General features: G+C 39.3%; 1 protein-coding gene across 1 annotated transcript in view; it reads right to left on the bottom strand.

The window, feature by feature from the left end:
• LOC129692139 (uncharacterized) overlaps positions 1 to 9,511 on the bottom strand; it is a 118,123-nt gene that overhangs the window by 74,372 nt on the left and 34,240 nt on the right. The gene's annotated exons all lie outside the window — the stretch shown is intronic.

Here is a 9,511-nt window from a genome sequence, read left to right as displayed (position 1 = left end):
TTTTATTTTATTTTATTTTATTTTATTTTATTTTATTTTATTTTATTTTATTTTATTTTATTTTATTTTATTTTATTTTATGCATATGGATGTTCTGTCTGCATGTATGCCTGTTTGCCGAGTGGATGTCTGGTGGTCTGCAGAGACCAGAGGAGGTTGTCAAATCCCCTAGAACTGGAGCTGTGGATGATTGTGCGCTGCCATGTGAGTGCTGATAATCAAGCCAGTGTTGTCTGGTAGAGCAGCCCATGCTCTTAAGCATTGAGCCATCTCTCTAGCCCCACAGTGTTAATTTATGTTTTATTTCTTCTTCTTCTTCTTCTTCTTCTTCTTCTTTTTTTTTTTTTTGGTTCTTTGAAATGGGGTTTCTCTGTGTAGCCCTACCTGTCCTTGAACCTCCTCTGTAGACGAAGCTGACCTCAATTTCACAGAGATCTGCCTGCCTCTGCTTTCTGAGTGCTGAGATTTAAGGCATGAGTCACAACACCTGGCCAAGAATTTATTTTTTTAAATGTGTTTCAGTTGTCGAGGATAACATGATTAATAAGCCATGGCTCATTCAGTTCAGCAAGGGGTTAGAAATAATCTTTGATAGTTCCATTCATTTATATACTATTCTGCTTGTAGTATACTACTCATGGCATAGACGATCTTTTGAATCAATTTCAATGAATTCTTTGCTCCGTTGTCTTAAGGGGTTCAGAAAATTTGTTTATGGCCTTACGAAATAACAACACAGATCCAGTGAAACATCTTATTTCTTTCTGCATTCTTCATAATACCAGCTATTGTCTTACAGGTTAACAGTCATTCAACAAATACATATCGAATGAATAAATGAACCACTTCAAATTATATGCTATAGTTCTTTTTGTCAAGGACCTTCAGTTCTACTGGGAAAAGAAAAGAGAAGCATTACAGAAAAGAAAATTACATTTGTAGTAGAGCAAATGACAGATAGAAAACAAATTACACAGACAATATGTATTGTGATTTTGGAAAAAAGGAATTCTCATTCCAATTTGGAGTGATTATAAAGTGACTTTCAGGAAAATGGTAATCTGCTTTGATATTAATGAATACATGAATTCTCTTTCATGTTGACTGTTAGGAGGACAAAGTGGTGGAGACTGCTACTTTTATATAAACCTAATTTCTCTGACGGCTGGGCTCACAGTCGGTCAGTCTTTCTCAGATTCCTTTGCAGCTGGGCATGCAAGGTGAGAAAGGCCTAACCACGAGAATAGGAACAGAAGTTGTGTTCCATTTCTAGGCCCAGGCATTACATGCAGGAAAACCATCCTTTCATATTCCCTTTTTCATATGTCTGGAAGATCCAGGTGACTTTGGGGTATTTAGGGGATGATAGATTCATAAGGAAAAATGGAACCCAGATCATGCAACATTATGTGAGGTAAAACTATTTCCAACCAAGAACATCCACATTAGACTACTGCCATGACTAATGTTGTTTGCCTTGAGTCATGCATATCTTTTTTATGCCAAAGTTAGCATAATTTTAAAACTCCAGCATACCCAAGCCGGTAAGCATTCTGAGCAAAGGTACGCACACAAAGTTAGTGACTCAGGTGAGTTGGCACAGCAGCTGTGGGTCAATGGACATTGGCCTGGGTGATAACATGTGGAGTCCTCCAAAGGAGAAAGCGTGTTAAAGGTGAAGATGCAGAATTTGTTCTGGAACCCTGACATTAGAGAGATAGTAAATAATGCAAACATTGTACATGTTTTATACTTTAGGCTTTAGGAAGATTAATTTAGAATAGAGATAGATTAAGTTAAACAGATCTGCGTGAATATTATTACTAGAATTTAGACAAGCTTGTAACATAACTCTAGAGAAGAGTGGAAGCTTAAGAATCTGGCACATGACCTGAGGTGCTTTGCTGCACTTGTTTGGATACCTGTCTGTCTATCCTTAATGAACTATAAACATCCCACCAGCAAGTAAAATTTTTCATTTGTTTATCATGATATTTTCAGAATAAGCTCTGATACATGGAAGGAAAATCTAAAACATTGATTGAATGTATGTTTTCTTCTAGATACACCGAAATAACCATGGAGTATATAATTTAAAATGTTCTTTGGCATGAGTGAAAAATATGTTTAGGGGTGAAAGGGAAGCTCAGGGGTAGACTGCTTGTCCAGCATGAGTGAGGCCTAGGGTTCAGTCCAGACAGAATGAGAGAGGATTTGTAGCATATATGTATTAAGTTAGAATCAACAAAGAGACTCATAACTTAGACAACATAAGGAGAGAAACACAGAGCACTGAAGATAAAATTAAAAAAAAATCACTATTAATAAGAGAGAGAAGGGGGGGCTGGACTCTAGAAATTATAGAGTCAGTAAGAGACCACAGTGAATACAGACCACAAAGAAGACAGGGCTTAGCTAGCAAAGCACAGCATGCAGAGCTGAGCTTGGATGGCCAGCATCTGTGTAAAAAGCTAGGCATGACAGTGGACATCTGTAACCTCAGTGTCGGGAACAGAAACACAAGAAGGATCCCAGGGGCTTCCAGTCAGTCTATCCAAAATGCTGAATTCAAGGTTTAGTGAGAGACTTGTCTCAAAAAGGAAAGTGGAGAGCAAGGAAGAAACACATGTGATGTAGACTCTGGTTTCTACATTCATGAGCACGTATGTACTTGCACAATTACACACACATGATCATATATGAATACACAGAGAAGGGAGAGGAAGAATCAGAGATACAGAGAAACATAAAGACAGCAAGACACAGAAGAGAAAACTCAAGGTGAGAATATCAACAGTTCTATATTGAGGACATAAAAGCAACTCTAATAATATCATAATTAATCTTAGTCTGTTTAAGACATTAAGAAAAATGAGGACTCCTTTCAGGAGAATAAGGGAAGTAGAAAGAATTGGAGAATTTGTACTAATCAATGTTAAATGATTCACTAGGTAGCACAATAAATACTATAAAATCTAAAACCAAGTACATGTTTAATAATAGATTTTCTAAGTAAAATTTGCTTTAAAATATTCTTTTTGGGGGAGTTATTTATTTATTTTTAATTTTAATTTTTTATATTAATTACAGTTTATTCACTTTGTATCCCAGCTGTAGTCCCCTTCCTCATTCTCTCCCAACTTCACCCACCCACTATCCCTCATCTCCTCCCACACCCCTCTCCAAGTCCACTGATATGGAGGTCCTTCTCCCCTTCTTTCTGACCCTAGCCTATCAGGTCTCATCAGGACTGGCTGCATTGTCTTCCTCTATGGTCTAGCAAGGTTGCTCCCCAGTTAGGCGGTGGTGATCAAAGAGCCAGCCACTGAGTTCATGTCAGAGACAGTCCCTGTTCCCCTTACTAGGGTTCCCACTTGGATACTGAGCTCCCATGAGCTATCTAAATCAGCAAAATCAGAAATGAAAAGGGGGGCATAAAATATTCTTTTATTTAAAGGCTCTGTCACTATGAAGACAGTTCTGTTTTGATTATACACCTGATGTTCTTCCTGCATTTTTGCATTGGTGTTCTATATTCCTTTCTATTCTTGGGTAGTACTTATTATATGGCCTTTTATTATAAGCCATTATTGTGAGCAAAATTAGTGAGTTTGTGTTTTCTCTTTCTTAGATGAGTGTTGATGTTGAACACTGTTAGTTTGTTTATTGATTTTTTTTCTATCTTCATCGGCAAAATATCTATACACATCCTCTTAAACTGTGTTATCTGTATATTTTTGATTATGATGCTGAGTAAGGGATTATTGCTGGTAGGGGATTTTTATGGATTGCCATTCTTCTGGCTTTTAATTTTTAATAGTGGGCACTGGCTGTGGTACTCCAGACTGTCACGTATCTTATGAGATCCACCTCTACCTACTAACAATGCTGGAGTTGCAGGATAGGGGCTCCAGTGAAGGGAAAGATAGTTCAAGGTGACTTGATAATACAGCACACAAATGTTTGCCCTATCTGCGGCTCGCCTTGGTACAGAAGTATTGAGCATAAATTGCTCAGGAAGGTATGAGGAGGTAGGAAAAAAAAGGACTACGATTTTCTGAATTTGCAGTTCCCTCCAAATAGATATACTTCTAAGTTTATTACGAGAAGCTAAGTACGAAGTTCCTTCATGCTTTCAATTTACATATAATGCGGATTCTGAAAATCATCTACTTAGAAAAGAGCACGTACTTTTCCCTTTGAAATTTGTGCTCTAACAGTTGCATTTTAAATTCTGGAGCTTCAGAAAGACGGGCTTTGTTCATCACTTCCTCCCTTGCTTATCCTGCCTTAAAATGTATAGTTTTCTTTCCACGTTTGCCTGCTATCAAAGTTGAAACATCTGTTTCTTTTGTTTATGCCAACAGATCTCACATGCACTCAGGCTTTCACAGAAACCGTTCATGCAGATGCCAGCCGGGTGTGGGCAATTAGTTGTGTAAGTGCCAAGCAAGCTCACACTCTGTATACTTATGGATAATCATTTCCACCCCACCTACAGGTCTCTTCTCTTTGTCTTTTTCATCTTTAGTGTATAATTAAACCTCTCTACTGCATCCAGAACAATGTTTTATAGTATGAATAAGACTCTCAGAAGGGCTGAAAATGTGTGTAATTTTAAAGTCCCCCAACCCCTCATTTAGTAGATTTGAGTAGACAATGGATTTCAGAGGGATTCTCAGCACTGAGAAATACATTTAAGAAAAAAATGAGAGAACTACACTCAGCAGCTACGCGAATCCCTGCCAGGGCAGCACTTTCTTACGTTGAATAAAATTCTGGGTTAACTATGTATTGTAGCATCTCTGCAACAGAAAAGACACTTCAGCTTTCTTATTGCAAAACACCCCAGGGCCCACTAAATTAAAAGTTCCCTGCAGAGCACACAGTATTATTTGTTTTGTGTTAGAAGGACAAAGATATAGTTAACCATCACAACTGAATAGTTAAAAAGATATCGGAAATTAACTCTGTGATGGTAGAGACACACAGAGATACACCTCTGGTGCTTAAGTGTCTGTGTGTAGTACTATTCCATCCACTGGTTTGGATCTCAAGTTGAATAAAAATAAAAAGGTGGGGGGAGAGATACAGAGAGAGAAAGAGAGAGACAGAGAGACAAAGAGACAGAGGGAGAGAAACAAAACAGTGAGGCAACAACTCATTGCTTCCTGGTCTGCCCAGATATAGAGAGCCCTGGTCTCATACTCTTGTCACCATGGCTTCCCTGCCACCATGGCCTGTGTCACACTTTCCCTGCCACCATGGCCAGCATCATGGCTTCCCTGTCATCATGGCCTGTATCACACTTTCTCTGCCACCATGGCCAGTTCATGTCTTCCTTGCTACCATGGCCTGTATATTAGTCAGCATTCTCTATAAGATCAGAACATACAGAATGAATACTGGGATTTGATGAACATGTGTATTCCATCCATGGTTTGGGTCTCAAATTTAATAAAATGAAGAAGGAAGAGAGGTAAGGAGGTAAAGAGAGAGAGAGAAAAACAATACTGTACTGAATACATAATAATGAATATATGTTAATTTATTATATATTAATTCATATCTGTTCATTTTTATATATGCTAGAGAGAGCAACAAGCAAAAAGAGCAAGCTCCCTTCTCTGTTTTCTACATAGGCTACAAGCAGAAGGTATAATCCAGACCACAGGTGGATCTTCCCACCACAAAAGATTCAGACTAAATGAGTCTCCCAACTTCCAATGATTTAATTAAGAAAAAAATTCCCTCACAGGTGTACCCAGCTGTTTGGGCTTTAATTAATTCCAGATGTAGTAAAGTTGACAAGCAAGAATAGCCATGGCAATTCCACCCCTTGTCAACTTCACACATATTCATGTCTCCTTATGTCATGCTTAATTTCCAAATGAAAACAATGAGCCTAACATGATGTAATTATGCCATACACAATCACAGATGCATCATATATTTAACCATGTCATAATTATGCCTGACATGATATAATGTATAAAACATAGAATAGGTAGCAATTTCCTTTGAGGGACATTCATTTAGTATCTCAAACTTAAATATGCTAACTATTGATGCTCTCTTAATTGATGCTACATTACATGATAAAGATTTAAGGATAGAAAACATAAACATCTGTGAAAAAACTCAACAAAATATGACATAGAAACACTAATGTCAATTATAATCTTCATTTTCAACCCATCACGTGCCCAGCTGGTAATTATAATTACCTCCTTCTACTACCCATTCTGTATTTCCTCCACCTTCAGCAAGCACTTCAGCAGGCCTCGGTTCTTTAGCTGAAGGGTCCTGAAGGATCTGTGCACATTGCCATCTTTCCTGGACTAGGCCATTGTAGTTTCTCATTATCTTTAATCATAGGACATGGTAACACAGAGAGATGCCATAAAGGGTCTCCTGTTCCCCAGTCATAATCTTTCTTACCTCTATTATGGAGAAAAAAGTCCAATTTCCTCTCAGTAATCAGGAGATCAAATACAGCTCTTCCCCAAAGCTGTTATTCTTTTCTTAGCCTATTGGCTTTTGAGAATCAGAAGCCTGAAGTCACCAGGGGGAAGTTTGAGCTTCCAGTTCAATGGAATGTTGTATTTCCTGCTAGGAGTGTTCCCCCATCTGGGCCCAAAACTAGCCTTTTTTTTCTGCTAACAGGCTAGCAGAGCTTAAAGTCACAGGAATAGGAAGTAAAAATCTTCCTAGTGGGACACTGGTAGTAATAGTGAGTGGAACTATTTCCTCTTTCACCCCTTGATTCCTGGACTGCTGGATACTGGCTATAGGAGAAACTGTACCATATAGTGGATGCTGATTCAAAGCATATACTGTCTTCTGGAGTACCCTGCCCATGCTGCTGCCACCTAATTGGTGCTGTAACTATGTCTGCAAAAAGCCATTTCATCTTTATCTCAGGGAAGCTGCTTCAGGATAGTGGGGAACATAATAAGACCAATGGACTCCATGATCAGGGCACACTGTCCCACTTCCTGACTATGAAGGGAGTTCCTTGGTCAGAAGCAGTACTTCGTAGAACACCACATTAGTGGATAAGACATTCCATAGGTCCGCAGATGGTGGTTCTGGCATAAGCATTACATTCAGGAAAGACAAATCCATAACCAGAATAAGTACCTACTCCAATCAGGACAAACTGTTGTCATTTCCATGGAGGAAGTGGTCCAATATAGTCATTCCACTACAAGGTCATTGGCTGGTCACTTAGGCAAATGGTGCGATATCTGAGGCTCAGTGTTGGTCTCTGATGTTAGCAGATCTGGCACTCAGCAGCAGCCATAGCCATGTCAACTTTGGTGGTGGCAGTATATTTTGTTGAGCCCATCATAATGTCAATCTGTGCCACCATTCCACTGTGCTCATAGACCCGCTGGGCTGGGCAATGACAGGGAAGGCTGCGGAAAGAGCCTGATTTTCCACAGAACAGTCATCCTATCTACTTGATTACTGAACTCCTCTTCCACTGACTGAAGTTACCGTTTAATGAGTGGTTACATGGGACACAAGTTATCTCCACAACCTCTGCCCATTTGTAGAAGTGAGATCACTCAAAAACTTCTTCCCAGATGTATTTCTCACCAATTTCCTAATCATGCTCTTTCCAAGCCCCTGACTATTGAGCCAAACTACTGGCTACAGACCATGAATCAGTGAACAGTCCTACATCTGGCCATTTTTTTTCCTTCCAAAAAAAAAAAAAAAATGTAGGATCATACAAACTGACTGACGGTCTGCCCAGTGTAAAGATTTCCATTTGCTGATATCTTTCAGGGTTTTCCCAGAAAGGGGTTAAATTTTTGCAGCTTTCCACTTCTGGGTGGAGGCTGCTTAATGTGCAGAACCATAAGTAAACCTGACCCTCATCTTTTTTCCCCCAGTCACAGATCATAGGGCACACCCAATGAAAGTATACATACTTGTTCGGCAGCAGATGGCATTATAATAGGAATGAAAACCATAGGCATTTGGGCAACTTCCTCATGTAACTTGTTTATGCCTTCAGGACATGCTTGGGTCCAATCACATATAAAACAATTCCATTTGGTAATGGATTGTTTCTGTGCCCATATTACTTTATGACTTTGTGACTCAGATAATACCCAGCTCACGATGAGCAGGTCATGTTGGTTGCTAACTTGGTGCCTCATTGTCAAATGTTCAGTTTCCACTAAGGCTCAGTAGCCAGCAATCCAATAGCTTTCTCTCAAAGGGAAAAGAGTTGTCTGCAGGTAATGATGGAGCTTTTCTCCCAAATCCGAAATATCTCATTTGTGGGTCATCCATAGGCCTTCCTAATGGTTCCAAATGGCATCCCTAACGGCCACTGACACCTCAAGTGCCATTGGGTCTGTGGTCCAAGTGGTAGAATATAGCAGACTGGACCTATGGAAGAGCCTTTTGTTGTTCTGGGTCCCACCCAAATTTAGCATATTTTCAAGTAACTTGGTATATGGGCCAGAGTAACACATCCAAGTGAGAAAAAAATATACTATGTCCAGGCCCCAAATAGGCCCACAAAAATGTTGTGCTTCTTTCTTGGTGATGGGAAGGGCCATGTGTAATAGATTATTCTCCATTTAGAAGGAATATCTCTACATGTCCACACCACTGGATTTTGAAAAAATTCTCATTTAACCTTGGCTGGATTTACTCTCCATTCTCTGATACACGCGTGTTATTGTCAAGTTACCAAAGCGTGTAAAAAGTATCTTTTATTAGCCTGGTGCAATAAACAGAAGCAGTTGAAGCCATGGGGCAGTACAGAAAGAGAAAGGGAGGAGGCAGTTTTACCAGGAGAGTTTTACAGAGACAGATTGTAGAGAGAGTAGACACAGGGCAGGGGTGTTGGAAGTTGGTCTGATGCTGGCTCTCAAGATCTGGTTAAGTTATCTCCACAACCTCTGCCCATTTGTAGAAGTGAGATCACTCAAAAACTTCTTCCCAGATATATTTCTCACCAATTTCCTAATCATGTTCTTTCCAAGCCCCTGACTATCGAGCCAAACTACTGGCTACAGACCATGAATCAGAGAACAGTCCTACATCTGACCATTTTTTTTCCTTTCAAAAAAAAAATGTAGGATCATACAAACTGACTGAAGGTCTTCCCAGTGTAAAGATTTCCATTTGCTGGTATCTTTCAGGGTTTTCCCAGAAAGGTGAGGATATTGATACAGTATAAGTGAAATATCTGCCCAGCCCAAGGTAAATAAGGCAATTATAAATTTAACAGGTGTCCGTGTATTATTATTTGTGATAGTGGGTTAGATTATCCAGGTGTGCTAATCATAGGGCTAATAATAAGCATTATATAGCCCAGCACTCATTTTACACTTTTCAACATAGGGAAGTTAATATATCTTTGAAGTAAAACTATAAAGGTATGCTGCTGGCCTTGCCAACTGAAAAGCAAATTGCTTCTAGTAGTCCTTTTGGACAGGTTTTAAGAAAAGGGTGTTTGCTAGATCAATAGCTGCATTCCATG

Source organism: Psammomys obesus, unplaced genomic scaffold, assembly GCF_907164565.1.
Source record: "Psammomys obesus unplaced genomic scaffold, mPsaObe1.curated_primary_1811, whole genome shotgun sequence".
NCBI lineage: Eukaryota > Metazoa > Chordata > Mammalia > Rodentia > Muridae > Psammomys > Psammomys obesus.
Note: the sequence above shows the minus strand (reverse complement) of the source record. Positions and strands in the feature narration are given on the sequence as shown.